The sequence below is a fragment of the Dendrobates tinctorius genome, unplaced genomic scaffold (genome assembly GCF_039654945.1).
Source record: "Dendrobates tinctorius isolate UK_male_01 unplaced genomic scaffold, ASM3965494v1 ptg000197l, whole genome shotgun sequence".
Lineage (NCBI taxonomy): Eukaryota > Metazoa > Chordata > Amphibia > Anura > Dendrobatidae > Dendrobates > Dendrobates tinctorius.
The window spans coordinates 3,195,820-3,221,060 of NW_027361864.1; the positions used below are offsets into that span (position 1 = coordinate 3,195,820).

The following is a 25,241-nucleotide window of genomic DNA, read 5'->3' on the forward strand; positions in this document are numbered from 1 at the left end:
ATGTCTGATTTATTCTCCAGAGTTAAGAGTGTCTGCTGGTTTACTAAGCTTGACCTCAGGGGGGGCGTATAATCTTATTCGCATCAAGCACGGGGATGAATGGAAGACGGCGTTTAATACTCCGGAGGGACATTTTGAGTACCTGGTGATGCCTTTTGGGCTCTCTAATGCCCCTTCTGTCTTCCAGTCCTTTATGAATGATATTTTCCGAGACTTTGTGGATAAGTTTTTGATCATCTATCTGGATATTTTGATCTTTTCTAGTGATTGGGATTCTCATGTGGAACATGTCTGGACTGTGTTAGGGATTTTGAGGGAGAATTCCCTGTTTGTTAAGGGATCGAATTGCCTCTTTGGTGTACAGAGGATTTCATTTTTGGGATTTATCTTGTCTCCATCGACTATTGAAATGGACCTGGCCAAGGTACAGGCCATTTATGATTGGGTTCAGCCTACTTCTTTGAAGGCTCTCCAGAAGTTTTTGAGTTTTTCTAATTTCTATCGTAAATTTATAGGTAATATTTCTAGTATTGTCAAACCACTGACTGATCTGACCAAGAAGGGAGCTGATGTGCTGAATTGGTCTCCTGAGGCTGTCTCAGCATTTCAGGAGCTTAAGCGGAGAATTACTTCAGCTCCAGTTTTACGGCAACCTGATGTCTCACTTCCATTTCAAGTGGAGGTAGACTCTTCTGAGATTGGTGCAGGGGCTGTTTTGTCCCAAAAAGACCCTGTGACTTCTAAGATGAATTCCTGTGCCTTCTTTTCTCGAAAGTTTTCCCCATCTGAACGCAACTATGACGTGGGGAATCGGGAATTGTTGGCCATGAAATGGGCATTTGAGGAGTGGAGACATTGGTTGGAGGGAGCTAGATATCAATTTGTGGTCCTCACCGATCACAAGAATCTGATTTATCTGGAGTCGGCCAAACGCTTGAATCCTAGACAGGCTAGATGGGCCTTGTTTTTCACGCGTTTTAATTTTGTGGTCTCTTTTCTTCCGGGCACTAAGAATCTTAAGGCAGATGCCCTTTCTAGGAGTTTCTTTGCTGATTCTCTTAATGTGACCGAGCCTACTACTATCCTAGGTGAGGGGGTAGTTCTTTCTGCCATTTCGCTCGATTTGAGATGCGCCCTGGTGGAATTTCAGGAGGATAAACCTGAGCGTTGCCCTATGGGAAGATTGTATGTTCCTGACCAGTGGAGAAAGAGAGTGATGTCTGAAGTCCATTGCTCCGCATTGGCTGGTCATCCGGGTATTTTTGGTACCAGAGATTTGGTGAGTCGGTCGTTTTGGTGGCCTGCCTTATCTCGTGATGTCAATAATTTTGTGCAGTCCTGTGGGACTTGTTCTCGGTCTAAACCCTGTTCTCGTTCTAGTGGGTTGCTGATGCCCCTGCTGGTGCCCAAGAGGCCATGGACCCATATCTCAATGGATTTTATTTCTGATCTTCCTGTCTCTCAGAGAATGACTGTTATCTGGGTGATTTGTGATAGATTTTCGAAGATGGTCCATCTTGTACCACTCCCAAAGTTGCCATCTTCCGCTGAGTTGGTACCCTTGTTTTTACTACAGGTGGTTCGGTTACACAGGATTCCTGAGAACATTGTGTCCGATAGAGGGGTCCAGATTCTGGAAAGCCTTTTGTTCCAATCTGGGAATTCAGTTATCCTTCTCCTCCGCGTTTCATCCCCAGACCAATGGGCAGACTGAGAGAACAAACCAGACCCTGGAGTCTTATTTAAGATGTTTTATATCTGCTGATCAAGATGATTGGGTCTCATTTTTGCCCTTGGCCCAATTTGCGCTGAACCTTAGAGCTAGTTCTGCCACTTTGATGTCACCCTTTTTCTGTAACTTTGGGTTTCATCCTCGATTCTCTTCAGGGCAAGTGGAATCTTCGTCCTGCCCAGGTGTGGACACTGTGGTTGTGAGAATGCAGCAGATATGGGACCAAGTGGTGGATAAGTTGTCACTCTCTCAGGATAAGGCCCAGCGTTTTTCCAACTGGCATAGGACCATTGGTCCCCGGTTTAAAGTGAGTGATATGGTTTGGTTGTCGTCTAAGAATATTCCTATGAAGGTTGCATCTCCAAAATTTAAGCCCAGATTTATTGGACCTTATAAGATTTTGGAGATTCTTAATCCTGTTTCTTTTCGATTGGCTCTTCCAGTTACATTCAAAATCCATAACGTATTTCACAAGTCACTGTCGAAGAGGTTTGTTGAGCCAGTAGTTCCTGTGGCGGCACCTCCTGACCCTGTATTGGTTAAAGGCAATGTGGAATATGAGGTAGAGAAAATATTGGATTCTCGTTTGGTTAGACGGAGACTCCAGTATTTGGTCAAATGGAAGGGTTATGGCCAGGAGGATAATTCTTGGGTCTCTGCCTCTGATATTCATGCCAATAAATTGGTTTGTGCTTTTCACCAGGCCCATACTGATCGGCCTGGTGGCATGGATCAGGGTTCGGTGACTCCTCCTCAAGGGGGGGTACTGTTATGAGCTAATTTTCTGCTCCTCCAGTTGAGAGGTCTCCTTCCGTTCTCCCTCTGCGGGTGACAGGAGGTAGTGAGGTTGGTTTAAGTGGTAGTGATCTGCCACCTGATGAGAAGGATAACGATTGGATCTCTGGAGTATCAGACTGGATATAAGACAGCTGACGTCTTCTTAAGTTAAGTTTGTTTTTTGCTAATGTTCACACTTGCGCTTGTTGGTCAATTCAGTTTCTTGTGTGGTCAGCTTGCCCCTTCTGGGGCTATGCTGAACTTCCACTCCTATTTATCTGTATTTGCCAATTTGCCTTTTTGTCCCTTATTAGATTGGCCTCTTTTTGCTCTCTTTCAGAATATTTCAGAGTGCTGATATAGTAGGAGAAGTCTAGTGACTTCAGGGTTAATTTTGCTATCAGACGTGTAGGACATTATTTTTGGTAGGGTTTTTTGGCAGATTGCAGAGTGGCTTTCCTTTCCTTTCTAGTTAGTCGAGCCCCATCGTTTGCTCAGCCTATTTTCCTGCCTGTGTTTGTGTCTTCATCTTGCGTCACGGTCAATACATGTGTGGGGGCTGTCTTTTCCTTTGGGGTCTGCTCTGGGGCAGTTAGTTTTCCCTTTTCTTGCTTTAGGTTTATGTAGTCCTCCGGCGGTGACGAGGCGTCTAGGAACAACGTATGAACGCTCCACTGCTACTGTTAGTTGTGTGGTTAAGATCAGGGATCTGCAGTCTACATAGTGACCAACCTCTCTGGTTTTCTGGGACTTAGCTTTTTGTTGTTCCTCCTCGGTGACCCATTCATAACACATCCCCCTAATCCCCACACAGCTCCTCATCATCCCCCTAATCCCCACACAGCACCTCATCATCCTCCTAATCCCCACACGGCACCTCATCATCCTCCTAATCCCCCATAGCACCTCATCATCCTCCTCATAACCCCTTCTCCACACAGCACCTCATCATCCTCCTAATCCCCACACAGCACCTCATCATCCTCCTAATCCCCACACAGCACCTCATCATCCTCCTAATCCCCACACAGCACCTCATCATCCTCCTAATCCCCACACAGCACCTCATCATCCTCCTAATCCCCACACAGCACCTCATCATCCTCCTAATCCCCACACAGCACCTCATCATCCTCCTAATCCCCACACAGCACATCATCATCCCCCTAATCCCCACACAGCACCTCATGATCCCCCTAATCCCAACACAGCACCTCATGATCCCCCTAATCCCCACGCAGCACCTCATCATAATCTTCGCTATGCAGCCCCACTCAAGTAACAGTAACCCCTTTCCAAAATCCATCCTTAGAGTACTCACACTGAGTCCTCATTCCACACAGCTCCAGCCCCTCGGTTTTCTCCTCACACAGCTCCAGCCCCCTGGGTCTTCTCACATACTGTAGCTTCATGATGTAACCCTCTCACTTCCTGCTTCTCCAGGCTCCAGCAGCTTCAGCATATCTGGACTGAAGGAGGGCCCGCCCCTTCCGGTGACACCATGGCAAGCAAAAATTAACTCCATTCTGGCAGCTGGCTCAGCTGAGCTGACAGGCTGGAGCTTTCTGTGGGCAGAGAATGGCCGACTCCCGGTTGGGGGAGCGGCAGGTGGCCTGACTGCACCCCCTGCTGGCTGCGCCCGGGGCAAATGCCCCTGCTGCCCACCCCAGATACGCCTCTGCCCAGACAGATGTCTGGGCAGCCTCTGTTTGAAGACTTCCATGGACTATTGGGAGCATTATACTATGTGAAGGACTATGGGATGATTTTCACTAAACATTCAAAATGCTGCCGATCCATCGAGTGAATGGATTATTTATGCCGGAACAAAAACCATTTCTCAGCAGCACATCGTCCGGCGAGAACTGCCGCTATGCTGCTGATAACATGGTCCATCTATTAGGGATGGTTCTGTCCCCATCATTGCTCCGGGTGTAGAGAGGCTGGAAATAATCCTCGACCAGCTCCAACATTGTCAATCCCACTTGTCCAGCGGCCTGAAATCTGTGTGATGGTGCAATATGCCAGCACTTTTCCTAAGACCGGCCCTGATGACACAGTCACTGCAGCTCGCACCTGTGCACGCTTCATTCTGTTACCAAGTGCTGCTCACACTTGTGTTTTGTAATATCTAGGTGCAAGCTCAGCTTTACTGAATCATCACTCACACACACCAGGCTCCTGGGGGCTTATCACGTGGCCCACTGCTGCAGAGCTCTGGGGTTCTTGCAGATTGGTCTTTGTTGGCCCTTCCTATGTGCACTGACTCAGGATTTCTCCTCCTCTCCCTGCTGAGAGCCAAAACAGTGACACTCCCCTCTGTGACACAGCAGCAGCACCTCCCATACACAAGCTGAGGGGAAGTAGCAGCACCTAGCCTGCAGGCAATCATCACACATCCCAGGAGAAGGAGGCGCAGCACTGACACCGAGGTAATGGGCACCCAGTTCTGTACTATACAGAGGGTATTATCTATTAGAGGTACGGTATATACAGTATACAGGGGTGCGGTACTTATAGTACAGAGTACAGTATATGGGACTCATGGTATACAGTGAACATAGTATGCAGGAGCACAGTACTCATAGTATACAGGGGTACGGTATACGGTACTCATAGTATACAGGGGTACGGTATACGGTACTCATAGTATACAGGGGTACGGTATACTGTACTCATAGTATACAGGGGTGCGGTATACAGTACTCATAGTATACAGGGGTACGGTACTTATAGTACAGAGTACAGTATATGGGACTCATGGTATACAGTGAACATAGTATGCAAGAGCACAGTACTCATAGTATACAGGGGTACGGTATACGGTACTCATAGTATACAGGGGTACGGTATACGGTACTCATAGTATACAGGGGTGCAGTATACGGTACTCATAGTATACAGGGGTACGGTATACGGTACTCATAGTATACAGGGGTGCAGTATACGGTACTCATAGTATACAGGGGTACGGTATACGGTACTCATAGTATACAGGGGTACGGTATACTGTACTCATAGTATACAGGGGTGCAGTATACGGTACTCATAGTATACAGGGGTACGGTATACGGTACTCATAGTATACAGGGGTGCGGTATATTGTACTCATAGTATACAGGGGTACAGTATACTGTACTCATAGTATACAGCGGTGCGGTATACTGTACTCATAGTATACAGCGGTGCGGTATACTGTACTCATAGTATACAGGGGTACGGTATACTGTACTCATAGTATACAGGGGTGCGGTATACTGTACTCATAGTATACAGGGGTGCGGTATACTGTACTCATAGTATACAGGGGTACGGTACTTATAGTACAGAGTACAGTATATGGGACTCATGGTATACAGTGAACATAGTATGCAGGAGCACAGTACTCATAGTATACAGGGGTACGGTATACGGTACTCATAGTATACAGGGGTACGGTATACGGTACTCATAGTATACAGGGGTGCGGTATACTGTACTCATAGTATACAGGGGTACGGTATACGGTACTCATAGTATACAGGGGTGCAGTATACGGTACTCATAGTATACAGGGGTACGGTATACGGTACTCATAGTATACAGGGGTGCGGTATATTGTACTCATAGTATACAGGGGTACGGTATACTGTACTCATAGTATACAGCGGTGCGGTATACTGTACTCATAGTATACAGGGGTGCGGTATACTGTACTCATAGTATACAGCGGTGCGGTATACTGTACTCATAGTATACAGGGGTACGGTACTTATAGTACAGAGTACAGTATATGGGACTCATGGTATACAGTGAACATAGTATGCAGGAGCACAGTACTCATAGTATACAGGGGTACGGTATACGGTACTCATAGTATACAGGGGTACGGTATACGGTACTCATAGTATACAGGGGTGCGGTATACTGTACTCATAGTATACAGGGGTACGGTATACGGTACTCATAGTATACAGGGGTGCAGTATACGGTACTCATAGTATACAGGGGTACGGTATACGGTACTCATAGTATACAGGGGTGCGGTATATTGTACTCATAGTATACAGGGGTACGGTATACTGTACTCATAGTATACAGCGGTGCGGTATACTGTACTCATAGTATACAGGGGTACGGTATACTGTACTCATAGTATACAGGGGTGCGGTATACTGTACTCATAGTATACAGCGGTGCGGTATACTGTACTCATAGTATACAGGGGTACGGTACTTATAGTACAGAGTACAGTATATGGGACTCATGGTATACAGTGAACATAGTATGCAGGAGCACAGTACTCATAGTATACAGGGGTACGGTATACGGTACTCATAGTATACAGGGGTACGGTATACGGTACTCATAGTATACAGGGGTGCGGTATACTGTACTCATAGTATACAGGGGTACGGTATACGGTACTCATAGTATACAGGGGTGCAGTATACGGTACTCATAGTATACAGGGGTACGGTATACGGTACTCATAGTATACAGGGGTGCGGTATATTGTACTCATAGTATACAGGGGTACGGTATACTGTTCTCATAGTATACAGCGGTGCGGTATACTGTACTCATAGTATACAGCGGTGCGGTATACTGTACTCATAGTATACAGGGGTACGGTATACTGTACTCATAGTATACAGGGGTGCGGTATACTGTACTCATAGTATACAGGGGTGCGGTATACTGTACTCATAGTATACAGGGGTACGGTACTTATAGTACAGAGTACAGTATATGGGACTCATGGTATACAGTGAACATAGTATGCAGGAGCACAGTACTCATAGTATACAGGGGTACGGTATACTGTACTCAGTATACAGCGGTGCAGTATACTGTACTCATAGTATACAGGGGTACGGTACTTATAGTACAGGGTACAGTATATGGGACTCATGGTATACAGTGAACATAGTATGCAGGAGCACAGTACTCATAGTATACAGGGGTACGGTATACTGTACTCATAGTATACAGGGGTACGGTATACTGTACTCATAGTATACAGGGGTACGGTATACGGTACTCATAGTATACAGGGGTGCGGTATATTGTACTCATAGTATACAGGGGTACGGTATACGGTACTCATAGTATACAGGGGTGCGGTATATTGTACTCATAGTATACAGGGGTACGGTATACTGTACTCATAGTATACAGGGGTACGGTATACTGTACTCATAGTATACAGCGGTGCGGTATACTGTACTCATAGTATACAGGGGTACGGTATACTGTACTCATAGTATACAGGGGTGCGGTATACTGTACTCATAGTATACAGGGGTACGGTACTTATAGTACAGAGTACAGTATATGGGACTCATGGTATACAGTGAACATAGTATGCAGGAGCACAGTACTCATAGTATACAGGGGTACGGTATACTGTACTCATAGTATACAGCGGTGCGGTATACTGTACTCATAGTATACAGGGGTACGGTACTTATAGTACAGAGTACAGTATATGGGACTCATGGTATACAGTGAACATAGTATGCAGGAGCACAGTACTCATAGTATACAGGGGTACGGTATACTGTACTCATAGTATACAGCGGTGCGGTATACTGTACTCATAGTATACAGGGGTACGGTACTTATAGTACAGAGTACAGTATATGGGACTCATGGTATACAGTGAACATAGTATGCAGGAGCACAGTACTCATAGTATACAGGGGTACGGTATACGGTACTCATAGTATACAGGGGTGCGGTATACTGTACTCATAGTATACAGGGGTACGGTATACGGTACTCATAGTATACAGGGGTGCGGTATATTGTACTCATAGTATACAGGGGTACGGTATACGGTACTCATAGTATACAGGGGTGCGGTATATTGTACTCATAGTATTCCGGGGTGCGGTATATTGTACTCATAGTATACAGGGGTGCGGTATACTGTACTCATAGTATACAGCGGTGCGGTATACTGTACTCATAGTATACAGGGGTACGGTATACTGTACTCATAGTATACAGGGGTGCGGTATACTGTACTCATAGTATACAGGGGTACGGTACTTATAGTACAGAGTACAGTATATGGGACTCATGGTATACAGTGAACATAGTATGCAGGAGCACAGTACTCATAGTATACAGGGGTACGGTATACGGTACTCATAGTATACAGGGGTGCGGTATACTGTACTCATAGTATACAGGGGTATGGTACTTATAGTACAGAGTACAGTATATGGGACTCATGGTATACAGTGAACATAGTATGCAGGAGCACAGTACTCATAGTATACAGGGGTACGGTATACGGTACTCATAGTATACAGGGGTGCGGTATATTGTACTCATAGTATACAGGGGTACGGTATACGGTACTCATAGTATACAGGGGTGCGGTATATTGTACTCATAGTATACAGGGGTACGGTATACTGTACTCATAGTATACAGCGGTGCGGTATACTGTACTCATAGTATACAGCGGTGCGGTATACTGTACTCATAGTATACAGGGGTGCGGTATACTGTACTCATAGTATACAGGGGTACGGTATACTGTACTCATAGTATACAGGGGTACGGTATACGGTACTCATGGTATACAGTGCTCAGTATGCAGGGTTACGGTACTCATAGTATACAGGGGTATGGTATACTGTACTCATAGTATACAGGGGTATGGTATACTGTACTCATAGTATACAGGGGTACGGTATACTGTACTCATAGTATACAGGGGTACGGTACTCCTGGTATACAGTGCTCAGTATGCAGGGTTACGGTACTCATAGTATACAGGGGTATGGTATACTGTACTCATAGTATACAGGGGTACGGTATACTGTACTCATAGTATACAGGGGTACGGTATACTGTATTCATAGTATACAGGGGTGCGGTATACTGTACTCATAGTATACAGGGGTGCGGTATACTGTACTCATAGTATACAGGGGTGCGGTATACGGTACTCATGGTATACAGTGCTCAGTATGCAGGGTTACGGTACTCGTAGTATACAGGGGTACGGTATACGGTACTCATAGTATACAGGGGTACGGTACTCCTGGTATACGGTGCTCAGTATGCAGGGTTACGGTACTCATAATATACAGGGGTACGGTATACTGTACTCATAGTATACAGGGTCACGGTATACTGTACTCATAGTATACAGGGGTACGTTATACTGTACTCATAGTATACAGGGGTACGGTACTCATGGTATACAGTGCTCAGTATGCAGGGTTACGGTACTCAGTATACAGGGGTACGGTATACTGTACTCAGTATACAGGGGTACGGTATACTGTACTCAGTATACAGAGGTACGGTATACTGTACTCATAGTATACAGGGGTATGGTACTCATGGTATACAGTGCTCAGTATGCAGGGTTACGGGACTCATAGTATACAGGGATACGGTATATGTTACTCATGGTATACAGTGCTCAGTATGCAGGGTTACGGTACTCATAGTATACAGGGGTACGGTATACGGTACTCATAGTATACAGGGGTACGGTACTCCTGGTATACGGTGCTCAGTATGCAGGGTTACGGTACTCATAATATACAGGGGTACGGTATACTGTACTCATAGTATACAGGGGTACGGTATACTGTACTCATAGTATACAGGGGTACGGTACTCATGGTATACAGTGCTCAGTATGCAGGGTTACGGTACTCAGTACACAGAGGTACGGTATACTGTACTCAGTATACAGGGGTACGGTATACTGTACTCATAGTATACAGGGGTATGGTACTCATGGTATACAGTGCTCAGTATGCAGGGTTACGGGACTCATAGTATACAGGGATACGGTATACGTTACTCATGGTATACAGTGCTCAGTATGCAGGGTTACGGTACTCATAGTATATAGGGGTACGGTGTATGTAGTATACAGTATTGTACATACATTCAGAGGTACTGAACATGCAGTATAAAGAACAGCATATACACTAGGGTGCTGTACATACACTATACTGTATCATATAGGTACAGTACATATACGCAGAGGTACGGTGTTCTGTACATAGTATACAGTACTGAATATACACAGAGATACCATGCAGTATAAAGTCACATAAATACAGTACAGTAATATAGGCAGAGAGGTACGGTACATGCAGTACACAGTATAGTATGGACCATGAACCTATGGCACGAGGGGGCATGTGGAGCCCTCCTTGTGGGCACGCGTGCCATTGCCATTCCGTATCAGTGGACTGGGACCAGCGGATGAGGAGCCCGGCGATGCCAGCCTTTACATCAGCTGGATCTGCATCCTCGGACACACATCCAGCTGAAGTTTTTTGCGGGACCGTATGCCACAATACACGCGGCTAACCAGTCAGAGGCCAGCAGCTGACATTGGCGTACACGTGACTGGGCGCATGGCAGTGAAGTCGTGCGCCCCCCCCCACCCGTCATTTGGACGTTGAAATCAGCTGCCAGCTTCGGAAGACGACGACGCGCCCCGGGTGAGGAAGGAGGATGAGTAGCAGTGTTTATTGTGTTTTCTTTTTCTTTCTATGCATTGAACAGCGGCGCCGGCTGGATGTGGGACATATTCCAGGATGGGGGCACATATACTGTAGAATGATGTGGTGACATATACAAGGAATCACTGACATAGGAAAGGATGGGAGCATACAGTGGGTACAGAAAGTATTCAGACCCATTTAAATTTTTCACTCTTTGTTTCATTGTAGCCATTTGGTAAATTAAAAAAATTTCATGTTTTTTCTCATTAATGTACACTCTGCACCCCACCTTGACTGAAAAAAACAGAAATGTAGTATTTTTTGCAAATTTAATAAAAAAGAAAAACTGAAATATCACATGGTCATAAGTCTTCAGACCCTTTGCTCAGTATTGAGTAGAAGCACCCTTTTGAGCTAGTACAGCCATGAGTCTAGTACAGCCATGTATTGGGAAGGTGATGAGTAGTGCCTGGTTTTCTCCACACATACATACCCACTGTATGTACCAGAATTGGTGACATATACCAGGATGGAGAGAGCATATACCATGATGAAGGGCATATACCAGGATGGGAGAACATATACGAGGATGGATGGAGGGACATACGGTATACCAGGATGGGGGAGCGTGTACCAGGATGAGAGTGATTATACTAGGATGAAGGATATATACCAGGATAGGAAGCATTTTCCTTTATGTCTGCAGTCTGGTACCCCTGCTCCTGTCTGTGTCCGCTCTCTGTTGCCTCTGCCTGCTCTGTTGCCCCTGCCTGCTCCCTGTTGCCACCACCTGCTCTCTGTGTGAGTTGTTTTTTCTAAATCAAAACCTCAGTATTCAGGTTAAATTGCCGTGGTGGCATTTTGCAATAAACAGGTGGGTTTTGGGTTGCAGTTTGGGCACTCGGTCTTTAAAAGGTTCGCCATCGCTGGTATAGACACATAAGCACTGTGTGTGTGTATATATATATATATATATATATATATATATATATATATACATGATGTATACCATATATTGTATACACACAGAGAGCCCAGGCAGCATACAGTATACTACATGCACAAGGTGTGGTACATAGTATTACAGCATACAATGAGGGACATGTACATCCTCGGAGGTATGCAAAACACAAGCCGCGGAGACACCATCACATGTTTCTCAACGTAAGCAATGACTAGCCAGGTCTTTCCCCGGGAAGGAACAACCACGGGAAGGGCAGTCTCCAATGAAGGAAACCACCTATGCCAAAACATGGTATCCATCCACAGACAGCTGTTTCGAGGTATTGCCCCTCATTCCTTCATTGGAGACTGCCGTTCCCGTGGTTGTTCCTTCCCGGGGAAAGACCTGGCTAGTCATTGCTTGCGTTGAGAAACATGTGATGGTGTCTCCGCGGCTTGTGTTTTGCATGTTTTTGCATATTTCCCATAAGGGATGGGGGCAGTGCTCTAGAATCACTGTGTTGAGAAACATGTGATGGTGTCTCCGCAGTGGTGGATGTTGATCTCCATGAGTTCATTCATCCTCATTTTTCACATCCTCACAGGTACGGGGTGCAGCCTCTGACTAATCTTCCAGTTAATTCCGCTTTGTCCGACTTTTGAAAGTGTTCCAAACCATACAGTATGTGGCTGCGCTGTTTTGGCAGCATGAATTAACTGTCAGGGTTCCTTTAATGTTCCCATTGAAAATGGCTACAAGGTGGTGGACAAGGTTCATATAGGGAAAACCAAGTGATAAGTTCCCTTTTTTGGATCAGTGGCAATATACACATTCAGGCAGATACTTTTCCATGTACCCATTAACTATACCCTGATCACCGCAGGAACCCTCATATAGCTGGAGAAGGGGGCCCTGTCACTCACTGTTCAGAATAACACCTTTCCCCATTCATTTGTATGGGAGGTCCAAATATTGCTAAGGCCTCTTTCACACTTCAGTTTTTTACAATCAGTCACAATCCGCCAGGTTTTGAAAAAAACGGATCCTCAATTTTCTTTTGAGGATCCGTTTTTTTCCCCATTGACTTCCATTACTGACGGATTGCCGTCCGTTGCATCCTTTTTTTTTGCGGATCCGCCAAAAGTTGCTGTCCGTCACCATCCTCAAAGATTTTAAAACTGAGCTTGCAACGTTTTTTTTTTCTGGCGGATCCTCCAGACACTAATTTAACCCGAAATTCTTTCTGGGTCCCGGACAAAAAAAAATATTCTCTCTCCTCTCTCTCCTTTTCCCGGCCAGCGGTTCCTTTAAATTTCCTCATTTTCAGGATCCGTCTGAAAACAGATCCTGTGCCATCCGTTCACATCAGTTGAGAACGGATCCGCTTGTCTGCCTTTTTGGCGGATTTGAACTGATGCAAAAAAACTGAAGTGTGAAAGAGGCCTAATCAGTTTTTTGGGCTCCCAGTTGAGAGAGCCGTGTGTGCTCTGCCACCTCTCCCCAGGCAGCAGCATGTGACGAGGCCGATATTCTGGTTACAACAAGGAAGCTAGGCAGTAGTACTCAATGTCAAGCAGCACCTGGAAAAGCAAATAAGATTTTAGGGTGTATAAAAAAGATCCATGTGTAATATTAACCCTCTATAAATCTCTTCTTGAATATGGGATTCAGCTTTGGATTCCATATTTTAAAAATAATATTGGAGGTGTCTATCATAATGACAGGTTAGAAAAATGTTTTGTTTAGAAAAAAGGACGCCTTAGAGGCGATTATATATATATATATATATATATATATATATATATATATATGGTATATCAATTTCTCTTGCGGAGATGCTACTAAAGTTTTGCAGTGTATACTGTAAATTATGGTCTCCTGTGAAGCTTCCCCACCAGCTGCTATAATAATAATTCATTGGGATCCCGAGACTACAGCTGCGAGCGCTCTGTGCTGCCAGAGATTAACAGTGACATCAAAATACCAGCAGAAATTGGAGGATAGCGTTGACGGATACGTGCTATATAACGCAGCTAGCATCTGTCACGTGAGGAGAGAACTCAATTCTTCAGCTCCTTCCATACTTGTGGACCCCGGTACAGTCGTACTATTACGTCCATATGCACTAAGGCAGGGATGTCAAACTCAAGTACCCAGAGGGTCAAAATTAAAAGTTTGGACAACGTTGCCTGCCAACCTTGATATTTATTAAGAAGAGTCTATAATTGAGGTTTTTCTTTATCATCAAATATAATGATGAAACTTTTCATATGGAAACAAACTTAAAGGGGCTGTTTTACCAACAAAGTACGTTTTACTTAATAGAGCTTAGAATAAAATATTGGAATAATATTATAAGTAGTGTTGAGCATTCCGATACCGCAAGTATCGGGTGTCGGCCGATATTAGCTGTATCGGAATTCCGATACTTAGTTCCGATACTTTTTTCATATCGAATACCGGAATCGGAAGTTCCCATAATGCTAGGAGCCCGCTCGATTTGATTCAGCCAATGGGGATCCTCAGAAGTGTGGGCACATCCTGTTAGGCATGTAGGCATGTTAACTACTGGCATGGCTGTGATTGGCTGCTGAAATGATGTCATGATGCACTATAAAAAGCGCTGCAGCCGCCATTTCTGGTCACTCTGCTGTGAATTCAGTTAGGGACAGGCTGCTGTTGAAGACTGTGAGGGACAGTTAGAAATAGCGATTCTAAAAACAATATTGTGCTTTATCCAGGCTACATAAACCACCACTGTAGCTTTCTTTTGCCTAGCAGCAGTGTTCACAGCTGTCTGCAAGGGCTGTGTGAGTGTAGACCCACGCTGTAGTGCGTCCTGCAGGCACGTCTGCTTGTAGGCCGCCCAGCGTGTGTCTCTGCCTCATACACATTTTTCTTTTATTGCTGCTTTTTTTTTCTCCTGTATAGTGTGCTTCCATACGTATCCATATACGTTGGTTGCAAACACTAAAGGAGTGGACAGCGGAGCCTTTCAGCAGCCTTTCAGTGCTATAGCCCATTTCTCTGCACTGTTTTTGGCTGTCTGATAGGTCTCTCTGTGTGTGAGTGCAGCTCACGTTGCAGTGTGTTCTACAGCCACCGCTAGCTGTAGTCCGCTCAGCGTGCGTCACTGCCTCATACATAGTCCTTTTTTTGCAGCTAATTTAGCCAGATTTTTGCTCCTATATTAGTGTGCTTCCAACTGCATCCATTGTCATTGGTTGGTTGCAAACACTATATAGGATTAGATAGAGGAGCCTTTTTGCTGGCTTGTGCCCTTCAGGGCCAGCCAGACTAGTATCACCCTATTTTTTGGAGCCTCATCAATTGCATTGTAGGTTAGCTTCCTGCATTGTAATCGCTCCAAAAAGTTTGTGATACTATAGCTTTCAAACTTTGGTCACATCCTTTTCTTTCACCCCCCCCAAAAAAAAAGGAAATAAAGTTCACCAAACACTCCACTTTACAGTTGTCTAGGCCACATTAGATCATATTAAAGTGTAGTACACACACTCTTAGCCAAATTAGTGTTTCTTATACTGGTTAGCAGGTGTTCAGGAATAAGAACACTAAGCCACCCCTTTTTTACTTTTCTGCCTATCTTTATCAGTCTACCAAGATGAAGAAGGCAGGGAGTAAGGCACGTGGTCGTGGCCGTGGAGTTTCAGCAGGGAGAGGACGGGGGGATTCAGCAGGGAGAGGACGTGGGGATTCAGTGTCTGCTGCGGCCACCAGTGACCCGGCATTCCCCACTTTTACCAGGCAACAGTCCTTCATGCGCAGCTTTGTAGGACCTCGCCGTACCTCACTGCTGCGTGACGAACAAATTGAAGCCGTTGTCGGATGGATGGCAGCTAACGCATCCACTTCAATGACTTCCACATCCTCCCAAGGCCAGAGCACTGAAGAGCAACCATCTGTCTCTTCACCACCTGCCAAATTGCCCAGGCAGTCTGAGAGCCCTGGACAGGAGCCATCTCAATCTTTACTTCTGTTCTCAGAATCTGTTGGCTTGGAAAGAGGTGGCCAGCCAAGCTGCATTCTAGAGCGTGAAGAAGAGGGAGTATGCAGTGATGCGCAACTGCTTTGTCCCTCTGAATCTGAAGAGGCGGGTGGGCCAGTGCCTATTGTCAGCACACCTCAGTGCTCATCTGATGATGATGAGACTCAGTTGCCAATTTCTGGTGCGTACGGTGCTGGCGAGACAACCCAGGACCAGCCGGTGCTTGAAGAGGGGAGTGGAGATGATGAGGTCCTTGACCCATCATGGCGTCAGCCACAGGAAGGTGGTGGGAGCAGCTCTGAGGAAGAGATTCCCCGAATGGCCAAAAGAGGAGGGAGAGGGCGGGGGCAGACTTGGTTGCCTGTAGCCTCCACTTTGGCACCCGTGAGGAGCAATCCTCTTCCAAAACACAAAACGGGCGCTCCCAGGACTTGCAGTGCGTGGTCTTTTTTTGACACAGTTGCAGATGACATTTGCTTTGTCAAATGCAAGCTGTGTCATCAGAAAGTGAAACGAGGGAAAAATGTGACCAACCTCAATACCACAAATATGTGGAAACATGTGCGTACCAAGCACGAGGTGGAGTTACACAGACACACTGAAGATGTAGGCCAACCTTCAGCAGCACCTACCACCTCTTCAGCTCGTGTTGGGGCCTCTTCCTCCAGCTCACACACAGCTGGTTCGGCTTCCTCACTGGAGCGCCATGGAAGAACCACTGCCACTGTTGTCCAGAGACCCAGTGAAATTCCACCCACTGAACCACGTTCGCAGTCATCAGCACACTCCCAGGCCACTCACCAGCAATCGGTAGCACAGGCATGGGAGAAAAAGCGGCCATACTCGGCAAACCATCCCCGAGCACTGGCTCTGAATGCCGGCATTGCCAAACTACTGGCCCTTGAGATGCTGTCATTCAGGCTGGTGGAGACTGACACCTTCCGGAACTTTATGTCATTGGCAGTTCCACAATACAATGTGCCCAGCCGCTTTTATTTCAGCAGGCAAGCCGTCCCTGCCCTGCAAAAGCATGTGGAGGGAAAAATTAAAAATGCGCTACTAAATGCCGTCAGTAGCAAGGTCCACCTGACCACCGATGCGTGGACCAGTAGCCATGGACAGGGACGATACCTTTCCCTCACTGCCCATTGGGTCAATGTTGCGGAGCCGGGTACAGATCTGGAGAGTGGCTCTGTACGTATTCTGCCAACTCCAAGGATTGCAGGAATGCAGTCTGTACATATTGAGTCCTCCTCCTACTCTAGTTCCTCGGAATCAGCACTGCGTGAGCCTGTTAGGCCAGATATGAGCACAGGTGTGGCCAAACGTCAACAGGCCGTCCTTAAATTAATTTCTTTGGGGAATCGGAGCCACACAGCACAGGAGCTCTGGAATGCCATCAAGCAGGAGAGCGATGTGTGGTTTGTGCCAGCGAATCTTCAGCCAGGTTTGGTAGTGAGTGACAATGGCCGAAATCTAGTGGCAGCTCTGGGCCTAGGCAACCTCACTCACATACCATGTCTGGCACACGTGCTCAATTTGGTCGTGCAGAGCTTTCTGAGGGACTATCCGGATCTTGATGCACTGCTGCACAAGGTTCGCCTAGAGTGTGCTCACTTGCGGCGTTCCAGCATGGCAAGATCGCGCATTGCATCTCTGCAACGACGATTCCGCCTGGCAGAACATCGCATCATATGTGACCTCCCCACCAGGTGGAATTCAACGTTACATATGTTGGAGCGGTTGTGTGAGCAGCAGGCAGCAGTAATGGAGTACCAGCTGCATCAGGCGCAAACAAGTCGCACTGTGCGCCGGACACACTTCACCACCACTGAGTGGGCCACTATGAGGGACATCTGCCAAGTTTTGCGTGCCTTCGATGACTCCACGCGGATGGCCAGTGCAGATGATGCACTAATCAGCATGACTGTCCCCCTCATCTGTCTGCTTCAAAAAACCTTACAAGCACTAAGTGAGGAGGTTTTTGAAGAGGTCGAGGATGAGCAGTCAGAAATGCTATCTGTTTCTGGCAAGTCTGCGAAATGTGCTTCCACACAAAGGCCCAGGCAGTGGACACTTAGTGAGGAGGATGACGAGGAGTCAATGGAGGAGGAGGAACACATCTCTCCAGAGGAGGGAGGTACACAAGGCTCTAGTAGTCAGTGTGTACAGCGAGGGTGGGGTGATGCTGAGCAGGCAGAGATGCTGCCTCAAGCTGGGGACAGCGTTTCCGGTCCAGTTGGCAGTCTGCAGCACATGGTTGATTTCATGCTGCAGTGCTTGTTAAATGACCGCCGCATCGCCAACATTCTCCACACGGCTGATTATTGGGTGTACACCCTCCTAGATCCTCGCTACCGGGACAACTTACAAAGCCTCATACCACAGTTGAACCGGGAGCGAAAAATGCGGGAGTACCAAGAAACACTTGTGCAGGCCATCATGTTCTCCATTCCCCCCGCAAGTGTTGCTGGTAGTGCTTTTCAAAGCAGCCATGTGGGTAGAGGCAGTGGAGGAAGCTCTGCACAAGGAGGTAGCAGAGGCAGTGCCGCAGGACAAGGCAAGGCCAGTATGGCCCAAATGTGGAAAAGTTTTGTGGGACCGCCACAAACGGCTACACCATCACAGACGGCTCCAGTCAGCAGGAGGCAACGTTTCCGTCAGATGGTGACAGACTACTTGTCGTGCCCTGTTAGTGTTCTCCCAGACGGCTCTTCCCCGTTCAAGTATTGGGTCTCTAAGCTGGATACATGGCCAGAGCTTAGCCAGTATGCATTGGAGGTGCTGGCTTGCCCTGCTGCCAGTGTATTATCGGAACGTGTCTTTAGTGCTGCAGGTGGTGTGGTAACAGACCGTCGCACGCGACTATCCGCCGATAATGTTGACCGGTTTACTTTTGTGAAAATGAACAAGGCCTGGATCTCACCTGAATTTGCCAGTCCTCTTCCAGAATAAATAATTGGCTGGCAACAGGATCCAGGTCTCCTGTTGTGTTCATGTTTCTATAACCTGAACTTTATTTCCTGAGCTACAGCAACGCCCGTTGTTGCTCAGAAGTGCTGTCCGCACAGACAAAACACTCGCTCATGTGTAAGTGGGGTTCGGTAACGTCAGCTGATCCCCTGCTGTGTGTATGGCAAAGTGTCCTGCTCCCTCCACAGTCAAACAACCTCAGATTTACACCTGGCTCCAAGTAGGCCTCGGCCTACTACCTGATTTTCCCTGGGCTCCGACACCGCCAGTTGGTGCTCAGAAGTGCTGTGCGCACAGACAAAACACTTGCTCATGTGTAAGTGGGGTTCGGTAACGTCAGCTGATCCCCTGCTGTGTGTATGGCAAACTCTCCTGCTGTCTACAACTTCTGACTACCTCTGATTTAATATGTTCTCTGATTTGCCCTCTGTCTCCACTCTGTTTTGAGTATTTTCTCCGGCCTACAACACCGCCTGTTTCTGCTCTCAAGTGCCGTCAGCACAATCCACACTTGTTCCTGTGTTACCTGGGTCCTGTAACATCTGCTCATCTCCAGAGGTGAGCACGGCAATGTCTCCTGCTTTGTCTACATTCCCACTACTTGTAGTGGAAATGTGGACAGAGCAGGAGACATTGCCTGACTCACCTCAAGGGAGAAGCTGGTGTTACAGAACCCCAGTAACACAGGAACAAGTGTGGGTTGTGCAGACGGCATTTCAGAGCAGCAACTGGCGTGGTTGGAAGCCAGAGGAAATACTCGAAACAGAGTGAAGACAGAGGCCTAATTGGAGTACGTTGACAGTAGTAGTCTAGAAACAATCGCAAACTGCCACCAGGTAGGCCTCGGCCTACTACCTGATTTTCCCTGGGCTCCGACACCGCCAGTTGGTGCCCAGAAGTGCTGTCCACACAGACAAAACACTCGCTCATGTGTAAGTGGGGTTCGGTAACGTCAGCTGATCCCCTGCTGTGTGTACGGCAAACTGCTGCTGCCTCCAAATTCAAACAACGTCTTATCTTAAACTGCCTCCAAGTTGGCCTCAGCCTACAAAATGACTATCCCTGGGCTCCAACATCGTCAGTTGTTGCTCGGAAGTGCTGTCCACACAGAAAAACACACTTGTTCATGTGAAAGTGGGGGTCGGTAACGTCGGCTGATCCCCTGCTGTGTGGAGGGCAAAGTGTCCTGCTCCCTCCAAAGTCAAAATACCTCAGCTTTACACCTGGCTCCTAGTAGGCCTCGGCCTGCACCCTGATTGTCCCTGGGTTCCAACAATGCTAGTTTGTGCTCGGAAGTGCTGTCCATACAGAAAAACACACTCGTTCATGTGAAAGTGGGGTTCGGTAACGTCAGCTGATCCCCTGCTGTGTGGAGGGCAAACTGCTGCTGCCTCCAAATTCAAAATACCACAGCTTTACACCTGGCTCCTAGTAGGCCTCGGCCTGCACCCTGATTGTCCCTGGGCTCCAACAACGCTAGTTGGTGCTCGGAAGTGCTGTCCACACAGAAAAACACACTTGTTCATGTGAAAGTGGGGGTCAGTAACGTCAGCTGATCCCCTGCTGTGTGGAGGGCAAACTGCTGCTGCCTCCAAATTCAAACAACGTCTGATCTTAAATTGCCTCCAAGTAGGCCTCAGCCTACAAAATGACTATCCCTGGGCTCCAACATCGTCAGTTGTTGCTCGGAAGTGCTGTCCACACAGAAAAACACACTCGTTCATGTGAAAGTGGGGGTCGGTAACGTCAGCTGATCCCCTGCTGTGTGGAGGGCAAACTGCTGCTGCCTCCAAATTGTAACTACTTCAGATTTAAACATTCTCTGATTTGGCCTCTGTCTCCACACTCTCTAGTATTTCCCCTGACCTCCAACACCGCCAGTTCCTGCTCACAGTTGCCGTCCACGCATTCCACACTTGTTCCTGTGTTCCTGGTGTTCTGTAACGTGAGCTGATCCCCCAATGTGTGTCCGGCACTGTCTCCTGCGCTGTCCACCTTCCCACTGCAAGTGGTGGGAATGTGGACAGAGCAGGAGACATTGGCAGACAAACATCAGGGGATCTGCTGACATTACAGAACACCAGGAACACGTGTTGATTGGGCAGACGGCTACTGTACGCATAAACTGGCGGTGTTGGTGGTCACGTGAAATCCTGGAAACAGAGTGGAGACAGATGCCTAATTGGAGCACGTTGACAGTCTGTTGTAGCCTACAAACAATCTAAAACTACCACCAAGTAGGCCTCGGCCTACACCATGATTGTCCCTGGGCTCCAACAACGCCAGTTGGTGCTCGGCAGTGTCTTTGGCACGGGTACTCCCTGTTGCCCAGCCTGTTTTCAGCACGCCTGCTGTTTCCGGGTAGTGTCAAGGTCACTATGCCACCAATCCGTTGTCCTGTCGTCTTGCGGCCGGGTTAGCCGACTCTACGGTGCCTGCAGTTTAGGTGACTCCTATGTGGGCTGCGGGAACTGGCACTGAAGGCTGGATCCGTAGTGCCAATGGGACATGGACCCCCTGTAGGACTGTGGGTTTCGGTAACTGCGGCCGGCTTGCGGCCTGGCTACTTTGCTTTGAATGGGTACCTTCTGCTACCCACCCGGGTTCCAGCACTGTCTGCTGGTTCTCGCCAGAGCCTTTGGCCTAGGTGCCTCCATCTCGGTATCCGAAGTCCAGCACCGTCAGCTGGTCCTTGGTAGTGCTTTTTAGCACAGGTACCTTCTGCCTAGTAACCGTGGTCCAGCACCGTCAGCTGTTCCTCGGTAGTGCCATTGGCTCTTGTAGCTTTTGCTACCCATCTGGGTTCCAGCACCGTCAGCTGGTTCTCGGCAGTGTCTTTGGCACGGGTACTCCCTGTTGCCCAGCCTGTGTTCAGCACGCCTGCTGTTTCCGGGTAGTGTCAAGGTCACTATGCCACCAATCCGTTGTCCTGTCGTCTTGCGGCCGGGTTAGCCGACTCTACGGTGCCTGCAGTTTAGGTGACTCCTATGTGGGCTGCGGGAACTGGCACTGAAGGCTGGATCCGTAGTGCCAATGGGACATGGACCCCCTGTAGGACTGTGGGTTTCGGTAACTGCGGTCGGCTTGCGGCCTGGCTACTTTGCTTTGAATGGGTACCTTCTGCTACCCACCCTGGTTCCAGCACTGTCTGCTGGTTCTCACCATAGCCTTTGGCCTAGGTGCCTCCATCTCGGTATCCGAAGTCCAGCACCGTCAGCTGGTCCTTGGTAGTGCTTTTTAGCACAGGTACCTTCTGCCTAGTAACCGTGGTCCAGCACCGTCAGTTGGTCATCGGTAGTGCCATTGGCTCTTGTTCCTTCTGCTACCCATCCGGGTGCCAGCACTGTCTGCTGTTTCTCACCACAGCCTTTGGCCTAGGTGCCTCCATCTCGGTATCCGAGGTCCAGCACCGTCAGCTGGTCCTTGGTAGTGCTTTTTAGCACAGGTACCTTCTGCTTAGTAACCGTGGTCCAGCACCGTCAGTTGGTCCTCGGTAGTGCCATTGGCTCTTGTTCCTTCTGCTACCCATCCGGGTGCCAGCACTGTCTGCTGGTTCTCGCCACAGCCTTTGGCCTAGGTGCCTCCATCTCGGTATCCGAGGTCCAGCACCGTCAGCTGGTCCTTGGTAGTGCTTTTTAACACAGGTACCTTCTGTTTAGTAACCGTGGTCCAGCACCGTCAGTTGGTCCTCGGTAGTGCCATTGGCTCTTGTTCCTTCTGCTACCCATCCGGGTGCCAGCACTGTCTGCTGGTTCTCGCCAGTTTCTCAGCCTTCTTGTACCTTCTGCTACATTTCCAAGATCAAGCTTTTTGAAATTGTCTTTGGTAATCCTTATTGATCTCCATGACGACGACCCTGATGATGACGACCCTGAAGACCACACCAAAGAAGACCAGAAATATGACCCTAAATAATAAGACCAAGAGGACAAAGAACATGAAGACAACCACCAAGATACAGAACAAAAGACAGAAGAACAAGAAGCAGAAGAAGCGAAAGCAGAAGAACATTAAGCATAAGACTAAAAATCAGCATAGAAGAAATCAAAATTATAAGCAGAAGAAGACTAAGCAGTAAATGGGGGTGAGTCCGTTCCTCCTCGTGGTGCCCCTGGAAAATGCCTGCTGCTGCAGGCCAAACTGAACGCAGACAAATCCTGTTGTAAATCTTTTGTGACAGGCAGAACGTAAGGTGTAATCTTATAACTTTTATAGATGAGTACTACAGGAATGCCTGTCACCATAAGAAAATGAAGACAAAGAAGAATAGGAAGAAGATGAAGAAATAGCATATTAAAATTAATAATAGCTGAATAAGAAGAATATGAAGAATGGAAAAAAAATTAATGGGAAGAAGATGAAGAAGAAGATGAATAAGGTGAAGAAAAAGTTGATGAAAAAAATGCTACTGCTGCGGATCATGAAGGAGAAAGTGTGGGAGAAGTACAAAAGAAGGTGAAGAGCATGGAAGTTGTGAAACATACAGTACATATCTGACAAAATATAAAAAAGGTTAACATAGTCAATATCTTTTTAACTCTGAACATATTGGAAAAAAAAAATTGGAATTAATGCTATGCCATGTGATTTGAATAAACCACTATGCTTTTAATGTCTCCTCCACCTCCCACAATACATTCTACATGATTCTTATTTGTTTTCAATTATGTAGAATTGGCCAACAAGGAAATAAAGGGCTTTTTTTAATTCCGATACCGGAAGTCCCATTGACTTGAATGGGACTTCCGGTATCGGAATCGGCGATACCCGATATTTTTTTCGTATCGGGCGATACCATCCGATACGATATTTTTGGGTATCGAACGGTATCGCTCAACACTAATTATAAGTTATGCAGGAGCAGTAAAAAGCATATGGCCCAATGGCCTAATTTAAATATGTAATAGCAAAGGATAAAAAAACATGAATAATACCGATCATAAAGTATGATGCCAACAAAAGTGCCCAGAAACACAGTATGATATCCCCACAGTGAATCCTCCACAATACCCTCCACAGGCAAGGTATGATGACCCTACTGTACCACTCTCCCCTTCAATCCCCCCAACAAAGAATGGTGACCGCATCACTGTAGGATTCTCCAACTGTAATCCCCACACAGCGCTCCATACAGTATAATGGCCGCAAAAAATGCTCCACACAGTATGACTCCACATAGTGCTCCATACAGTATAATGGTCACAAAAAGTGCTCCATACAGTATAATGGCCGCAAAAAATGCTCCATACAGTATGACTCCACATAATGCTCCGTACAGTATAATGGTCACAAAAAGTGCTCCATACAGTGCAATGGTCACATAAATTGCTCTATACAGTATAATGGTCACATAAATTGCTCTATACAGTATAATGGTCTCAAAAAGTGCTCCACACAGTATAATGGTCACAAAAAGTGCTCCACACAGTATAATGGTCACAAAAAGTGCTCCACACAGTATAATGGTCACAAAAAGTGCTCCACACAGTATAATGGTCACAAAAAGTTTTCCATACAGTATAATGGTCACAAAAAGTGCTCCACATAGTATAATGGTCACAAAAAGTGCTCCACACAGTATAATGGTCACAAAAAGTGCTCCACACAGTATAATGGTCACAAAAAGTTTTCCATACAGTATAATGGTCACAAAAAGTGCTCCACATAGTATAATGGTCACAAAAAGTGCTCCACACAGTATAATGGTCACATAAATTGCTCCACACAGTATAATGGTCACAAAAAGTGCTCCACACAGTATAATGGTCACAAAAAGTGCTCCATACAGTATAATGGTCACAAAAAGTGCTCCACACAGTATAATGGTCACAAAAAGTGCTCCACACAGTATAATGGTCACAAAAAGTTTTCCATACAGTATAATGGTCACAAAAAGTGCTCCACATAGTATAATGGTCACAAAAAGTGCTCCACACGGTATAATGGTCACATAAATTGCTCCACACGGTATAATGGTCACAAAAAGTGCTCCACACAGTATAATGGTCACAAAAAGTGCTCCATACAGTATAATGGTCACAAAAAGTGCTCCACACAGTATAATGGTCACAAAAAGTGCTCCATACAGTATAATGGTCACAAAAAGTGCTCCACATAGTATAATGGTCACAAAAAGTGCTCCACACAGTATAATGGTCACAAAAAGTGCTCCACACAGTATAATGGTCACGAAAAGTGCTCCACACAGTATAATGGTCACGAAAAGTGCTCCACACAGTATAATGGTCACGAAAAGTGCTCCACACAGTATAATGGTCACGAAAAGTGCTCCACACAGTATAATGGTCACGAAAAGTGCTCCATACAGTATAATGG

At 46.7% G+C, this 25,241-nt stretch overlaps 1 protein-coding gene and 1 long non-coding RNA gene across 3 annotated transcripts in view; one reads left to right on the top strand and one right to left on the bottom strand.

Moving 5' to 3' along the window:
• LOC141056364 (uncharacterized) overlaps positions 1–3,939 on the bottom strand; it is a 64,833-nt gene extending 60,894 nt beyond the window's left edge. The window contains exon 1 of the long non-coding RNA XR_012221623.1: positions 3,831–3,939. This is a non-coding gene — a long non-coding RNA (uncharacterized lncRNA). The remainder of the gene's footprint in view (positions 1–3,830) is intronic.
• An 854-nt stretch (positions 3,940–4,793) lies between these two features.
• Positions 4,794–25,241, top strand: part of VWA5A (von Willebrand factor A domain containing 5A) — a 163,308-nt gene continuing 142,860 nt past the window's right edge. For both annotated transcript variants that reach the window (XM_073553120.1, XM_073553121.1), the window contains exon 1: positions 4,794–4,941. The gene's annotated coding sequence lies outside the window, so the exon portion shown is untranslated. The remainder of the gene's footprint in view (positions 4,942–25,241) is intronic.